This window comes from Oryzias latipes, chromosome 4, assembly GCF_053564925.1.
Source record: "Oryzias latipes strain Hd-rR chromosome 4, Olatipes_Hd-rR_3.1".
In the NCBI taxonomy this organism is placed as follows: Eukaryota; Metazoa; Chordata; class Actinopteri; order Beloniformes; family Adrianichthyidae; genus Oryzias; species Oryzias latipes.
In genome coordinates, this window is record NC_136240.1 from 5564690 (window position 1) to 5582365 (window position 17676).

General features: G+C 44.0%; 1 protein-coding gene across 16 annotated transcripts in view; it reads right to left on the minus strand.

Moving 5' to 3' along the window:
• The window catches only part of dab1a (DAB adaptor protein 1a), a 93808-nt gene extending 80424 nt beyond the window's left edge, over window positions 1-13384 (minus strand). For all 16 annotated transcript variants that reach the window (XM_078945623.1, XM_023954000.2, XM_078945619.1 and 13 more), the window contains exon 1: window positions 13104-13384. The gene's annotated coding sequence lies outside the window, so the exon portion shown is untranslated. The remainder of the gene's footprint in view (window positions 1-13103) is intronic.
• Window positions 13385-17676: the final 4292 nt, after the last annotated feature.

Below are 17676 nucleotides of genomic sequence, written 5' to 3' on the forward strand. Positions count from 1 at the left end.
AAAATACACATCCAATATGGTGGATCCATCTAATAGTTCTCCCCCAAAACGTTCATTCATTTTCTTAAACCGCTGAATCCTTTTCAGGCAGCTGGGTTTCTGGAGCCCGTCCCGCCTACTGTTGGGCAAAGGCAGGTGAACCTTAGACAGTCTGTCGCAGGGCCCATAGGGCTGGAGCGATTACGCTCGCTATGCCGGCTACTGGGAGGCGAGCTAATAAAAAAGGTCCCCTGATTTTATTTTTGCTTTTATTTTTGCACTCTCGGGTAAATGCGGGTCAGCAAGTTTTAAACTCAGTCAGAGAGAGACAGAGTGACCGTGCAAGTGGCCGTCTTTCAGGCACAGCACTGGGAGTGAAGCTCACCGAACTGGGAGAGTCTCTGAATGATCTCATGAACCCAGACATGGAGTCGTGATTACTGATGTTTCTGTAGAGCTCCTCATATGAAATAAACCTGATCTCTCAGCATCATCATTCTCTTCCATGCATTGTAAATGAGATAAACACAGACACCGCTCCGTATCGATCAGGCTAATAACATTAGCTGTTAGCTCCTCCCACACGCTGCTGGGGCGTCAAGCTTCACAACACATTTTTGGACAGGCAGTAAGCAGAAAGAGGGGAGGTCGATGCAAATTTGTCGCACGGATCGCGTTCGGTGTGAACACAGCTTAACATTGCAGCCTCACGGCTGTGGAGGGGACCCTGTTGCTATCTGGTGTGGGGGGAGAGGGGGGCACAGTGGGAAGTTCTGCAGCTCAGCTGCTCCTGGTATAAGACATTCCTGATATATTGTTTCCTTACGGTAGAGTCCAGCCATACGTCCCTTTTATACTACAACCCTGTTTTCGTGCCTGTATGGATTGTGTGTGGGGTCATGGGGGGCATGTTGGAATGGAGGGGTTGGGAGTGGGTGGGGCAATTTTGTTGTCTGCTTTTGATTGTTAGGTTCTTGGAGCTGCACGCATGTAAAGCGCTTTTTTTTAAAAAAAAAGTTTGATTTGATTTGATTTGAAAATATTGAAAGGAAATCTGAAACTGAAACATGAGGAAATACTAAAAACCTAAACACTCATTGAGATGACTAAATATTGGGCTTTATAAATAAAATGGAATTGAATTGAATTACATTAAACATGACAATGACAAACAAAAATGCAACCTACGACTATGAAACTGAAAGCACTCAACTTTTTCCTGAATAACGAGCAGAGAAACACATAAAAGTCGACCTGTTCATGACCAAATGGAAGTAGGTATTAAAAAATAAAGAATGTATAAATTAAAACAATAAAAGCTGAGTAAGAGATCAAGCTCTTTCCCACCAAACAATCCCCCCTGCTTGCTAAAATATTCCTAAAAAAATCACTGGAAGGCATAAAGAAAGGACACTGGTTGTAACAAATTATTGAAGCAACATTCTTTATTTCTTAAAATTTGCAACTTTGGCTCATGCGTGTAATTATTTAGACTTGGGAACAAGTTTCTTGTTGTGACAAGACAAAACCCAGAACTAAGAGAACTTTTCCTTTGAAATGATGCTTTATTTACCTTATGATGTTTAACTTAAACCACTTTGCTTTGCCGCTGCACCACAAATTCAGTGCAGGTTCTGTAGCCGTTTTGGAAATGACCATATAAGTGGGATATGCCCGGCGAGGTGTGCATTATCAGAAATGAATGGACTCCGCTTTGCGTCAGATGGTTCAGGCTTCCGGGTCATCTTATTCAGTAAATTGACGGTGCATTTGTTCCATGGTAAAGAAAAGGAGGATGCCATTTTCCTGCAGTACAAAACCACCGCCTGGAATTATTCTTTTTGTTTTTAAAGATTGGTGAAAAAACAAATCAGAAACTAATTCAAGACAAGAGATGTTAAATTGGAAATGTCCAAAAGCGCAGAGGTGTAATGAGACTGGGAACCAGCTGGGTGAACAGACAGAAGGAAAGTCAAGAATCTCCTGAAGCGTCACATTCTGAACTAATATCCTAACAAGGCACAGGAAGGGAAGGAAAAGAAAGGAACTTCCAGATGACACACATGATTGATACACTGATTACTGCAACAAGCATTGTGACTTTAGAGACTGACAGTTTCAACAGAAAACTTGACAGACATCAAAATGTATTCAAACGTTCTGATTTCACATCAGGACAAATCCTGAAGCAAAGCTGTCAGCCTGGATTCTAAAACCAGCATTTTAGTTCTTGTTTTATCGACCAGGACTTTTCCGTTTCTTGGAATTTTTGAAGTATAGCTGTAATAACAAAGTTTCAACCCCTTCAGCTTAATGCCTGAACCACTCCATCCATCTGGATCCTTGCTTAGCTGTTTGGAGGAAGCCTAAATGAATGCTATCATATTCAAAAAACAAACTATAAAAATGTTCATGCTGCTTTGTGACATGCCAACTGAACTCCAGCTCCAGAGGACTTTAGCCGGGGGGCTTTATCACTCATTTACTTTTGATATTTTGAAATTCCTTTTACTGAAACTCTCACAACAGAAACTCAACACCTCGCTCAAACCTTAAATGTAAATTACAAACCTAAAAAAATCCAACAGAATCAAATCATAATGAACTGCCTGCATGGGAAACAGTTTCAGAATCACTTTGGGTACCATGAACTAGTAAAACTGCGATTCTTTCCAGAGACATACTGCGATGGATCATGTTTGAGTGGCACTTAAAGTCCCCCTCCGATGAAAATCATGTTTTTCTAGTTTGTTACATGTACTTGTGGCATTTTTTTGTGCATTACACCAGCTCCCTGATTTGCCCCGTCTAGAGCAACTACCCCTGGGTGCAGTGTGCATAAGCTCAGGTGGGGGAGAAGAGAAGATGGGGCATTTCTGCATTCCTGCACCTATTTTAAGTGCATCCCAGGCTGGATTTTGCTGTTGGCCGCAGGTATTTCAAATAAAAACTTAAAGTCTCAAATGGGTTCTCAGCATTTGTGTTCTCTCTCTGGCAGAGTTTGGAGGCTTGCTGTCGCACATTAACCAGGGAGGGTAAAAATAAAAAAATAGAAAAAGAATAAGAAAATAAGAAAAATATAAAGTTCTGGAGGTCCGAGAGGGCTGGTTGCCTATCCCGTAGCAGGTCTCACTCTGGCCACCAGCTCTCCTCCCGGGGGTCTGCATAGTGATCGAGATCTCTCCAGCTCCATCAACCCTGTGACAGACTGTCCAGGCTGTACCCTGCTTTGCCCAACAGCAGCCGGGTCGGGTACTGTTGGTGATTGGGTTCAGACGGGTACTATATTGCGCCATGGAAATCGTGCTGCTGCCAGACCTGTGCACCGCTGGACCTCAGATCCCATCTGTACCATTGACAGCTTAACCGTAACCCGTAATCCTAAACTCAACCCTTCCTATGGGTCCGTGGACAAAACAATTTGCTGTGCATTTTAATTCAACAATCTGCATGTGCCAGCATCAAATCAGTCCTGAGCCACAGCCAGTGCCGTTTGCTGCAATGTAGCCTAAATTCTAATGTAATTCAAAGCATTTTTCATGTTCTTATCAAAGTTCCTTCTGGTGTGTCATTTCATTAAACAGCAGGTTCTGGTTCACACATTTGTTTATCATTCTACACATTGTCCAAAAAGTGTCGATTTGGAACCAGAAACGTCACTTTTCACCATTTTTTCATCGCCAAAGAGAAACTTTGGAGAAAAGAGACTGTCAGTCGGTGTCGTTTGTGCCCCCCCCCCTCTGTCAAGCTCTTCACTGGTGCCAGATGGAGCTTGCAGAAAGGGGGGGAACGAGGGCGGAGCTACTCAGATCAGCACCAATGGCCACGCCCATGTAGAGGAGATTTTGGAACCAGAGGCTTCAGGAAAACATTGGCTTCAAGACATTTAGGTTGTGGGATTTTGGTTAAAAACTGTTTTAATAATCCTAGTTAAAACACCATTGGGGATGTTTTAAGTGGGACTTTAAGTCACAGTCACAACTACCCTTATGGGTGGCTGTAAGTGAAAATAGGCAAAGGATTGCCTGCAGGAACGATTGTAAACAACCCAGTGAGCCTGTAAAGGCTGATTTACACTGTTCCGTTTTTAAAATGAATGATTTTTAAATGACTCATTAATCATTTAAAATGTGTTCATCCCTTCCCTCATGACTGTGTTCCATGTCCGTCTCACCGCAACGCAAGCTTTACCCAGGAGTTCTGTCTCCACTTTGTTGATGTAAAAAGCCGGGGAAACGGAAACAGGTGTGGGTTTCAAAATACAATCTTACGTTGTACTTTCAAAATAAAAGGTTACAAGACGTAATTTCCTATTTATAGTGACAGGCTAAAGCAATAACACAAGCTAACACTGCAGATAACACCACCAGGGACGACAAAAGCTACAATGGAGGTTCAAAAACACAACATCATATATGACAGAGAACATGTGTTTTTTAAGGACTCAGTTAGAAAGGAGAGGGCACAGCGTTTGATCATTTAAGTCTTGGATGAGCGAAGAGAGCGGGACAAACACAAGTGGCTGACAGGACAAACCACTACTCCAGGGGGGATGGACCAGAGATGCAATGGAGTCAATGTAACTTCTGCATTCTGTGCTCACTTTTTTAGCCATAAAGTCCATTTTTTGCAGTATTACAAACTGAAAAGATCCAGTAGCAACCTGTGTGGATGGGCAGGCAGGACCACGAATTACTCTGTCTTCCTTTCATTTATGATTGCTGAGACAAACGATGATAAATATGCTTAGAATGGGTTTAGATTTTACTCAAAGGTTTAAAGAAAGTTGTCTGTCAAGGTGATGCATAAAATTATAAAGAGTATAGATGTCAATCAGAGTAGTCCAAGACATTTTCTTCTCCTAAGGTTAGAAAACACTGGACTTGTGTTGTCCAAGAGGAAAGAAAGTCCCCGTGCTGCTCTCTTTTTGCTGAAGCAGGTCTTTTGTGACTGCCACAGGCTTACCGCTAAGCACTCCATGTGCTGATACCGTATCAATCCTCGTCATTGTTAGGAATCTTCTCCCTCCTCCCAGTAGTCAAAATGACTTAATACAGCATTAAGCTCCTTTTGGCTCTCATGAATAAATATTACTGTTGCATTTTCATTTCCTGTAAAAGCTTGTCTGTTAAATACATGCTTACTTACAGTAAATCTCTGCAGCAGAAAACCATACTAACTGGCTCTGGGCTGATCTGAGCTGTAAATTCCCAGCAATTAGGTCAGGACTGCTTCATTTGATGTGCATTTTGTAATGTGTATTCATGAATCTGTGGGTCAAATCCTCTTCCACGGCTGCTTGTAAACAACATTTAAAAAGAGAAAGAGGGCCACTTCATTAGGGAGGCAAAGTGTTGATGCTGGTTTCGGAGTCGCTGTGGTGCTCTCAACACCACGATGAGTTTTTGTGTGGCATCAATGCCGTCTCCCCATTTGGACCCGCGGCCGTGGCAGCAGGACAGCAGCACGGGTGCAGGGGGGTGGCAGTCTGAAAACGGTCGGGCATCAAACAATTTTGGAGACCTTGGAGATCCTCCTATCAGTCAATTATCCAGCAGCTGCCCCCTTCTTGTCACTAGACTACCACAGTGCAACCTTATATTGTGCCCCGGGCGACCACTCCCCGATGTCAAAAAATGCACGGCCTTCTGCTGAATTTGCTGGAAAACTTGCATTTAGGTCACCAGAGGGTTATGTGACCATAGTTTTACAGAGGAAAAACAATGGTTTATTCCTCATTTGAAACCTCAATTTAGTGGTTCAATGCAATACAATCACAAAGCACAAAGAGGATCTTCTCCGTTGTTCTGTTCTCGAAAGCAACCAAAAACCTGAATCTTACAAGCCTTTCAATGTAACAGCCTGCAGAGACATGTGGTCCTTCTAGTGTGAAGGTAAGGCATCATCCAGCTGTAAAAGGGAATAGTAATGTCATTTTAAACATCATTCAGTTGGAAATTAGGAAATATACATTTACAGTACACACTGTAAATTATTAGAACAGATTACAGATTAAAACATAAGCCAGTCATCAGACAGATGTTGCTCAAAGTGCAGCTACTTCACTCAAGAGAGATTGAGAGCAGTTGGGCGCATGATGGAGGCATGCCTCTGAGGATAACCTGGTCTGATGTGGATTTATAAAAGTTTAGTCACCTCTGAACAAGGCTCAAATCCTGACTCGGTGCTTTCTGTGTGGGTTTTGCATGTTCTCCTCGTTCATGGATGGGTTTTCTCCAGAATCTCCTCCCACAGTCCAAAAACATGCATCATAAGTTGATAGTCTCTGAGCAGCCTTGTGGTGAACTGCCCCTGGTGTGTCCTGCCTTCCCCCCCAGTAGCTGGGATAAGGGCCTCAACAACCCCGGGACCGCAAGGTACTGCCCTGCCCAGAAATACCTGTCTGCTCTTTTTTAAAAATAAAAATGTAATTGTCTCTTAAAACAATTCCTTCTTGTTTCCAATAGTTCACCCAGGACTCACTCTGCTACTCCTGCAACATGTCAGAGCAGGGGAACACAGCAAACGTGGAGGGCAGAGGGTGCAGGCAGCAACACCATTTTAAATAACTGTGCACAAGCACATGCATGATCACATGAACCGTGTTGCTCAAGCTTCAAAACCTGATGAAACTTTCCTAACGTTCACAGCCGTTCTTCTCGTTACACGGATCATTTTTACTGAAGCTCAGGCAGTCAAGTGCAGGACTGGTACATGGGAAACCAGAGTTCAATTCCCAGGGGCGTGATGAGCTTCATCCAGTGTGGGTCCTTCACGTTAATGCCTAACTATGTAGCCACAGGGCCCCAAGTCTGGGTCTGCCTGTGCCGGTCCCCAGCCCAAATAAAAAAAACTAGGGTTGTGTCTGGAAGGGCATCCGGGGGAAATCTCTGGCTAACCACCTGTGCGGATCAGTGGAAGTTGATTGGCTGTGGCGACCCCTGAAGGGATGTGCTGAAAGGTGAACAACATCTGTGTACCGAAACGAACTCTACTTCTCAATTAGTAACCCCCGCCCCCTCAAACACACCTCTGCTCTGGTTGTTGCAGCTAAACTACATAAAATGTGTCACATGTTGGTGTGACTGTGTACATGTGTGTGCGTGTGTGTGTGTGTTATGAGTGAGGATGTGACAGAGGATAAAGTGAGGATGAGCTCCACAGCTCTGAGCGGCTCTGCTTATTACTCACTTCTCCTCTTTGCATGAAGAAGTAAATCCCACTTTGATCATTTTTATGTTTCCATCTTAATTGAATCTCAGCTTGGTTTATGGGCTGAACAAATTTCATGACTCATGAAGCCACATAAACTCTGTGATCATCAAAGAGTTGAGTTGAGTTGGAGCCCCCCCCATGTGGAAATGTGTGAAAAGCAGGGGCAGATGCAATGTGCATGTGTCCGTGTGTGATGGACACTAAACCCGCACCTTCCTGACCATCCCGCTTCCCACAAACCAAGCTGTTTGTCCAGAATTCCAAAGGAATCCCACTAAATGTCTCTGAACTGGGTAGGCTTGTCCAGATTCCATCACTATACCTAAACTGCTCCTCATATGCTTTTACCACACACACTGAAAAGCATCACTGACGAAGACACACACTGAGCCGTGGCTGAACTCAGGATGAGTGAGACGAAGAGGAGAATCATTGCAAGGTCAAAACTGAGACAAACAGCTGCAGAAAAACCCCGAGGGAGGAAATACAAAGCGGTGTTTCTTAGATGCAAACATATTTCCATTTCCATGTCTTCTCCAACCTGTGGTTGTGTTTCACAGCTAGCTTAGAAGACCTAGCTGTTCCTCCAGGGAGAGCTGCTGTCAACCTATACCACATCTCAGAAATGACTTCCTTTCACATGCATTCATCTGATTTTGTGTTCTTTAGTTATTTTGTGCTAAAGAATCTCTGCATCTTTTCTGGACGGAGGCAAAGAACACAAATTAAAATGTCATTGGTGATGCTTTGTTTGTGGCTCTCTCTCCAACATGGAAAATGTCACAAGGAGCATGTAATACTGCTGGGGCTTGCTGAGGCATGACATGGGCCACAGAACATCCCTGCTGTATGTGTGAGCGGCTAAGGGAGGGGGGTGGTCAGGGATCTTGACTTCTGAGGAAATTAGAATTTGAGGCGTTGAATTAGTTAAAGTGTTAATGTGCTGTGACTCAGAGGTGGCACATGCCTCCGTGCTGGTGTGCACGCTCCCCTTCACTCCCTGAAATGCCTCCTCTCAAGCATTGTTGTTTGCTGAGAAAACTCCTTAACCAGGTGGAAACCCCAAAGCGGCCCTCTCAGGAAGAAGACAGGGTCCCTGAATGCAGCATTGGAAGGGGGGGGGGGGGGGGGCATGATCAAGACAATGTGGCTTACTTCTATAATATAATTGATAGCCAAGAGGGAGAAGAGGAGCTCAGAAGCCTGCATTCTATAACCAACCGGCGTCTTTTTTTGATGCAGGAGCATCCCTGCAGCCAAGCTACAGGCAGACGGAGGTGGAGGGAGAGGCGGAGAGAGAACCAGCCGGAAAAGGGGGAGACTGAGGAAAAACACAGAGGACAGTAATGACAGGGATGTTGAGAATAGATAAAGGGCTTGACGCAAAAAGCAAACTGAAAGATGAAAACAGAATATTTGCATTCACTGCAATCCATCTTTAACTCGCAAAATATCTGCGGCAGTCTTAAAATCTTAACACATTTAGGATTATGCTCAGACTGACTGAGCATTTACCAGCCCACACTTGGGGTTGCTCCACTTATCTACTTTCACTGTTTCAGTCTCCATCTATTTCTGGGAAATTGTCTTTGGAAACAGAGCTGAACAGGACTCACACACACATCTATCCCTGTCAAACACAGAAGTGCAGTTAAAGTGTTTTCCTGTGTTGACAGATGCTAATCCCAGTGCGAGCAGATTGAGTCTTTTAAAAAGATTATAGATTACAAACTGCAGAGGCAGATTAGCTGGCAGCTTGATCTGCACCTCTGGATGGAGCAGGCGCCGCTCAGTCCAGTTCTGGGCTCCAGTTGGCCTGTTCAGTCATGACTGCTGTGATGATGGCAGAGAACGGGATGCAACTGAAAGGCTAGAAATGTGGTCATGAGAAGACACTTTCCAAACTTTTTATTGAGTAAATAAATAAACAAAGAGCACTTGGCCCCGTAAACTCTGAAGACTCCACGTCAAAGATATCAGAGAAAATGTCCCACAAATACAAAGAAAAACAAAAAACAATTGATGACAGAGCAGCCAACTCACATTGAGTTGCTCCTGCTTACCTGTAAAACAAAGGGATCTTTAAAAAAAATACAATACTTGCATCTTGGAGTCTGCTTAGAGAACAGTTCAAGTCCTCATTTGTCCAAGAAAACCTCCTTTTCCTTGTAAAAAGTTCTAAATTTCTGCTTTTGACAGCAAAGCAGCATGAAACGCTTAAATGGAGAAGTTCTGGGGGAATCGTGAGGTGAGCCTGCAAAACATTCAGCTCAACAGATGATCACCTTCCTCTAAAATGAGATGATTTGAGTCCTGTGTAAAAAAAATCAAATGTCTTTAAGTGGAAAATATTGTCACACTCAAGTATAAACTACTCAAAATCCCTGAGGCAAATGTTTTACAGGATTTCATTTTTTTTCTTTTTCAATTCAAGTAAGTTGGCTTGAACAGGAGGTCTGGAGTCAAACAGAGGCAGAAATTAATGAGTGTGTTTCCTTTCAGCGCGAGTTTAACCTCACGTCTGACGCCTGCTTGATGTTTCAGGTCATTTAAAGACACAGCAACACTGCACTGAGCTGGTAACTTGTTGTCAGTTGATGGAAGTGTTGGCTAGTATCCATAGCAACAAATGTCACAGCTACATAAGCCACTACTACAGTTTAAATATGTGCAATTTAATGAAAACAAAAGATTTGGAAATGCAGTGCTAATTTGTTTTTTGGGGTACGGTGAAAGTTTCTGAATTGAGAATAGCTGAAGTTTTGTCTGATTTAAACCAACAAAAAGCAGAGTTACAGGATGATCTGATGTTCAGAGCGGGAGTTAATCATCAAAGTCTGAAAAGGTCCACTTCAAACCGCCTCTCATCATTATGTCTTTAAGCTTTAAATGGCAGATATGGTGAAGTTCTTTCATGCGTTTGCTTCTACATTTACAGAACCAACCAAACGTTTATAAATCACAACAATGTCCCACTTCCAAAGATCTTAGATATCAACACAAAAAGGTTCTAATGCATTAAAAGATTAAGTTGAGTTTGGACAGACAGTGGGGCAAAAAAGTATTAAGCCAGCCACAGGGGTCAAAGTAGATTTTTGTTTTTTCCAATACTATAACGAATTACGTCAACATAAATCTTTTTAATAGGAATAAATGTATAATAGGGGTGTAACAATTAATCGATAAACTGATTGATACAACAAGATTGATATGTCTGATGCAAGTTGTTAATTAAGTCAAATCAAATATAGCATTTAAAAAAAATCAAAATGAAATAAATAGATTATAATAGATATTGGAAAACACCAGGGATTCTTTGGATGTGGAAAAACAACAGTGGTGAACTTTAGGAAACTAACATGTGAATGGATTTGACATTCATTCTAGTTTACTTGTTTGTTTGGACACAGATTTCATTTACATTTGATGATCTGGAAGAAATCCAAGAATCTGGAAAACTTCACTGTTCAGTAGCAGGAATTTCTGTCTGAAGTTTGGACAAACACGTTCTGGATCCATTTAGGTCAGACAATCGATCAAAATGAACAAATATTGATTCTGAATCAGATCAGTGACCACAAATTAATCGTTGTTAAAATGAATCGCTGCAGCACTGCAGATAAATGTAGTTAAGAATAAATCTTGCCAGAATACCAACGACAGTTTGTGAAAACATTTAGAAGACTTAGAGAAAAGGTTTGAATGCTGTCATTGCCAACAAAGGTATGTAACAAAGTATTGAGATAACCTTTTGTTATTGACCAAATACTTATTTTCTACCATAATTTACAAATATTGGAGGATAAGGATTGAGCCCTTCAGTTTGGTCCTTGGTTGTTTTCTTTGTTCTTTATTCTCTGTCAGAGTTTGTGTCACAGTCACACTACATTCAAGTTGTTGATCGTCCACAGCTGCCCAGTTATGGCCCACAGCACTTCTTTTTGTGGCTCGAAGTATAATAAAATGCGGCCCACGAGGGCAGTGGACCTCTCTCCCCCAATCAGAGGTCCACTCAACCAGATTGCTGTCAGCCATCCCTCAAAAGGACTGATAGTTTTCGGCTAGTAGAATCCCCAATTCCCACCAATGCAGCAGCGTTGGGTTGTGGGCTTTCTGTGTTCTCCAACCACATTTAATGCTTTGTTCATAGCACCAAAAGCCAATGAGCTGAATCGGCTGGACCAATCTAAGCGGGACCGGACTGTCCTCAGGGAAAACTGAGAGTTTTATTTTTAAGTGTAAACACACTCATCTAACAAGTACACAAAACAAGCTCTCAATGCCAGAATAAACTTCAATTACCCTTTCGGAATTAAAGATTTCTGCAGTTTCATGTATTCCTTGCTTACCACAACAGCCCAGAGTGTAATGAACCGCGAGACAGCTGTCAACCTTTTTAGCATTCGCCATCCCAGAACCCCTCACCTTTAACGTGCAAGATGCCCCTCCTGTGCTTCAAATGGAGCTCATAGAGCTGCAATACAGCTTGGACCTCCAAGCCAATCTCAGGAGGGAGAGTACAGAAGTAGACAAGCCTGGACAATTTTTGGGAGGATTTTCTCCCAGCTATTTTGAGTTTCCCAAAGGATGAAGCCGACCGTGTTCCTTTTTGGGAGAACATATTTATGCAAAAACTTCTTCTTCACCTTGAGCTTCAGTAATCCAAGTGTAGATCTAGACCTGCCATGATCATATTGAGGAGCTCAGCTGTTTCCTCTGTCAAACCAAATGTGGCTCAGATATGTGAGAAGTGCTGCCAAGTCTGGAGGCAAGAGAAGCCACGTTCAGAGGCAATAATCCAAATCAGTGCTCTCAGGACACTTCATGTTCAGAAGAAATAATTCAAACTGTTAATACAGATGTTTTTTTTTTATCTCCCATGTGGCCCAGCTTCACACAGACCCCTGCCTGCAGTGCCCCCTGGGTAAACTACGTTTCAGGCCTCTACCATAGAGGCACCAGACAGACATGAGAAATGAAGGTGAGAGAGTCAGAAAGAGAGCCTCCAACAGTGTTTCCTTTGAATTCCTGAGCAATAGTCTGTAGGTTTCTAGTACAACTTAAAGTGAGCTGGTCCATGAAGGCACCAGTCTGTTCAGCAAAACTGTAGAAAAGTTGCAAAAAGGATTCAATCTGAAATTGGATTAACTTGAAATGACACCATAGCTAAAAGAACAAACAAGTTCTCTTCTGAAAACAGCAGCCATCAGAGAAACAACAGGAGTTCAGAAACTGCAAGGAGGAAGGTGCCGGTCCTTCCTTGGTTGGGGCCCTCAGAGCTCCAGGGCTGCCCTCTCCATCTAGTAACGGAGAGGCTGCTGCATCCCACTGACTGCAGATCCACGCTCCATCAACCTCCGTGGTTCCACGGTCCACTCCACTTCACTCCCACTGACTGAGGAGCTGCAGAGAGCCCGCAGATCACGCATGCAGGACGCGGCAATGCGTTCAGCTTTTTAGGAACTTTATTGGGTCATAGAACAACACAAACCAGAAGGAAAGTGTCAAATGTGTTTAGTCACAGACGGGGGGCCTCTGTGGCCCCTGGTGATGGATGCCTCTTCCGCTGGGGTCCGAGGCCCCTAACAATAAGTCAGGAGGGTTCCGCTCTGCCAGAAAAGGGTTAAACAGTCCTCTCAGGGAGGGGCGCCGCGTCCCTCCACACTCAAATGCGGCAAACCCCTCCTGTCCTCCCGCCGAACAAAACAAACACCCCCCCACATAACTGCCCCCGACCACTGCTCCTAGTGAGGTGGAGGGGGGGGGGGGTCACATCCTGACGCAGCACCAGCAGCAGATCATTCATGCAGAGGACAGAATCCACAGGCTGAAACTGTGGCGCCAAAGTCCGCCGCATGCTCCCACCGTCTGCGCAGACGCTGCCGGCTGTTGCGCACATTTCCACTCACCTTTGCGCTGCAGAGAAACTGGTCAGACTTAGTTCCCATTTCGAGAAAAAGGTTTAAGAATCCCGTCTTGTAGCGCAGCTCCTCTGCTTTCCTCAGACATCCACACAGAGTAATCCCGTCTCCCATCCCGGGGAGAGCGTCTCCAGGCGACCCTCCATCTTCACACACTCCTTCCCAAACTAGAACCCCGCTCCTTTCAGCACCTCCTTTTCACTTTTACTCCCCAGTCCTCCGGCCCCTCTTCTTTCCTCTCCCTCACTGAGGTTGCCTGGTTACTTCTCTCTGTAGGATGGATCAGACCGCCGGCCGCCAGCCAATCACAAGGCTGCCTCCATCTTAACCCCTCCACTGCTGAACTGTCCTGATTTTCCAGTTTTCAGAGTAACAGTGGAGTGGAGGGGGGGGGAGGAGGAAAGCCTCGTTTTGGGATGAAAAAAAAGATTAAAGATATAATGAAGAAACTGAGATGAAAGAAGCGATTAATGTACAGAGGTGAGGTTGGATGCAGATTTGTGAAAAGTTGCGAAGGGCATCCGTCCTGGGACAGAAAAGGGGGGATTTTTTTTTTTTTGGACAATCAGTACATCCAATGATCCCTATATTCTCACAATGGTCAAACTTTCCCATCATCACACAGCCACTTCTTCACTCTGCGTACTCACCAGAGCCCACCCCATCATGAATGCATAGAGGTGCAGCCAGCTCCAATCACTCACTGAGCCTCTTGACTCGATAACCACCCACAACTAAGTCTGCAGACCACAACACAAGTCACCCACTCGGCAAATCAAGATGAGGTTTTGTATTTTCTCTGTTAGTGGAGGCATAAGAAAAATTTAAATCTGAACGATTAGCCAGCTTGTCTTTATCTCAGCCTGTTCTGATCCTCCTCTCCAAATCTGTTGCTTTGGAGAGTTTGTGACCCTTAAGGCCTGTTCACACCGGGACGAATTTCACCCGCGATCTTCGCCGACGTTTAACGCCTCGTGACTAAACAAAAGGCACAAATGTGAGTGTGCATACCGACGCGAAAAAACGCCACGCGTCAAAGCGTCACCCGAGGCGAAAAAACGCCTCGGGTTCGTTTTTCTTTTTGGTTTGACACGTCGCGTCGAAATCTATTCGACCAATGAGAATGGCGCTTTTGCACACGTGTCTGGAGCTTCTGAAGTTACAGTAAAACACAACTTGGGTGCGCTCAAACACAAAACTGCCTTGCTGAGCACACATACCAGTGAAGAAGATAGACGCTGAGTAGCGTCTACACTGCCGCAAAGAAATAATGAGGGACATTCTAAAATATCCCTGAACCAAGCAGCAGTTGGAGCAACTGGTGCTTGAAATATGTCATGATCGGATCACGTGACAAACCCAGATGCTGTAACCCGGAAGGAGGAGGAGGCAGGTAAGTGAAAGGGAAAGTAACTGGTTTTATTTTGTAGGAGCCAGCGGATCTTGAGGCGTGGAGCGTCGTGGGACTAGATGGAGCAGATCGTCAGCAGGATGGAGGATATGTAAGATGAAGGCAGCTCTGGATCTTAGCTTTGACGTGGCAGGAGTTCTTTGGAGGCGTAGAGGAGTTCAGCTTCAGCTCGGGTGGTAGAAAGACTCGGGTGTCACTCGTGGAAGGCAAGACCTGAAGCACAGCAAAACAAGATGAGCGAGGAACAAGGCAAGGGGGCCAGACGTAGCTCAAAGCGGAGTTAAGCACCATCAGTGTTAACGAACTGGCGAAGAATGCTTGAGGTAAGTCTCCTTATGAAGCAGGTGAGGGGATGAGATGAGTGGACACAGCTGTGAGTCTGGAGCAGAGCTGGGAGGGGGAGGAGTCTGCCAGGCCACCATGACAAAATATTCATGTTTTCTTTGTATTATTCTGACAAGCGCGTAAATACTTGCTCTCTTCTTCTGAGGGAAAAGCGACATTAAGAAGCGTAAAGTTGCGCAGCGCCACCTTGTGTACAGGAGTATTTCTGTTTTACATTAAGCGCCATCTAATGTCAGGGAATGAAATTGCATGTTCGCTCGGCTCATCGTCAGCGAAAATTGCCTGGGTGTGAACACAAAAAACGTGGCGAAAAACGCTGGCGAATATTCGTCCCGGTGTGTACGGGCCTTTAGTGTGGACACTGTTTCTCTAAAAAGGCCTTTAGAGATTTTCAGAATAAGCTCTTCTGCATTCACAAACCTAAAAGTTGCTGAGGTAAGGACAAGGTCAGATATTAACGGACATCTCATTATTACACGTGTTGTGAGTTGCTGAAATCATTTCTCATGAGTATAATAAGCTTGACTACGCATCATTTTAGATCTTTGTTGTAATCATGACATCAGGAGTTGATACTTCATAAAACCCTGGTCACAAGTTAACTTCTAACCCCTGTTCAATACTGAAAACTGTCCGATTAGTTTCTTTCCTGGTCAGTCATTCTTGTCTGCATAAAAAAACCCCAGTTGGGGTTGAGCTCAGCTCTTCATCCTACAGATTCAATTCAATTCAATTCAATTCAATTTTATACAGAAGCCCAATATTACAACAGATCCACATGCACATGCACATGCAACATCTATCCATCCTTCTTCCAAACGGCGAGGATGCCCACTTTAGCTTTATCTGTTTAGTTTAACAACCATCTACACATACCGAACTCCCTCCCCATCTCACAGGTGCCTGTTTAGCTCCCAGTATGGATCTGTGTGGTACTGATATGCTGCATCAGCTGCTACTGGATTTCACCAATACTGTTTGGTAAGTGGAAGGGACAGTTACACTTTGACATCTTTTGACCCTGACACTGTTTCTCTCAAGTGGGACCCTGAAGAGCTGCTTAATGGTGATTGTGTGTTTTCTCAAGAAGCATCTGATGGTGGGGATGCTAACACGGTTTATGTTAATGAACACTGTCTTGCCTGTCTGCAAGTATATTCTGCTGCAGATGGTAGAGACTGATGGCATTGTTCCTGCTGTTGTTTGAACAGGCGTTTGCATCCTTGCACCCTGAACAGATGCAGTAATGTGCCAATGTGATGTGGTAAACGCTGTAAATATAATCTGAGTAGAGTAGAAGGTGGGGGGGGGGGGGGGACAGACACGCTTTTTTCCAGACGAAATGACCTTATTATGGTTGCATTGAAAAGCGGCCTAAATGTGGGAAGTTTTTCCCAGCTTCCCTCATAGTTGATGGCACTGCAACCAACTGTCATTGCTCAGACCGGAAAAGTCTGTTCCGATCAAATCCGCTTAACTTGGTCCAGATTGAGTCTGGAATCTTGCACTTCAGACTACCGTCAAGCGGACATTTCTGTTTTGGGTACAGCAGAAGCATGCTGTAAGGCAGTAACTGAAGAGGGGACAGCTATGAAGATACGCTGATTGTCGAGAAAACAGTGTGAGAGGCAATGTGTATCACGTTAAAAGTTGCTTTAATGATCTTGCATTCATCTGACGACATTCAATGAGTTGCTGCATCTCATCGGTGCTCCACAGTCATGGAGGTCATGGTTGCTACCTTCCTACTCTCTTTACACTCCGCAATGCCCAGCTAGGGTGTGCGTTTTGGTCCAGGTGTTCTGCTCCGGACACAGAACATATTCAGACTGAAGAATCTCAGTGAACCGAAGTTGAGCAATTGGAAATAAACCTAGATCACCTTAAAAATTGGGTCAGAGAGGGGTCCCTGGTCCCTGACCAGGGTGTGCTTGCATGTTCTCAGACTGAGAATTTGTTCCAGATAATCAGGGGAAACAAACTCCGGTTCAAATTAACCAAATCAAATGTGTCCAGTCTGAATACATACGGGTACAAGTGTTTGCGATATGGTAACTTAAGCTTCAAGTTGTGTTACTTTAGTCTGGGCATGGGTCTATACAGTTCAAGCAATGGGGAAAAACTGTAAATCAACCACTTTTGTTAGCAAACAATAAACTAACAATTGCCAGTGTCAACATTTTCAGACACAAATGGAACTGATCTGCATGACATTGGTGAAATTGGTGCACAGGCTATTTCTGTAAATTATTCTGTGAAAAGGTGGTGACCATCGGTCAAAAAATGACAAGTCTCTGGAGATAAATGGCCATCCTTTGCTGCAACATATCAAGGGGGTGTGGGATCTTCTTGAAACACTACACTGTCACTCCTGCAAAACATGGATAGACTGTTTTAACCACTGATATAATTGGGATGTTAAAATACATGTACCCTTTAATAAAAAAAGAAACATTTCCTTCTAACATAGACATACTTTAACCTTGGTGTTTAATTTCATGCCCACCTTTCAAAATTTCTCCATAAACCCCTAAACCCATGACCTCCAACCAGAGCTCAGCTGTTTAATTTTTCCATCTGTTTAGAGCTCCTCCCCACCCCCAATAACACACACATTTCAGTGAGTTAATGCTCTTTTTTTATGGCATCACCCTTCCTCTATATAAGCTTTTCCCTGCTTTCCTCTATCAGTCAGTCCGTCTGACTGAGCAGATAAATCTAAGATACTCGTAAAGACAAACCAACAAGCTGCTTCTCCTACCTCCCTGCATTCACTCCCGTTAACACACACGCACACACACCCAC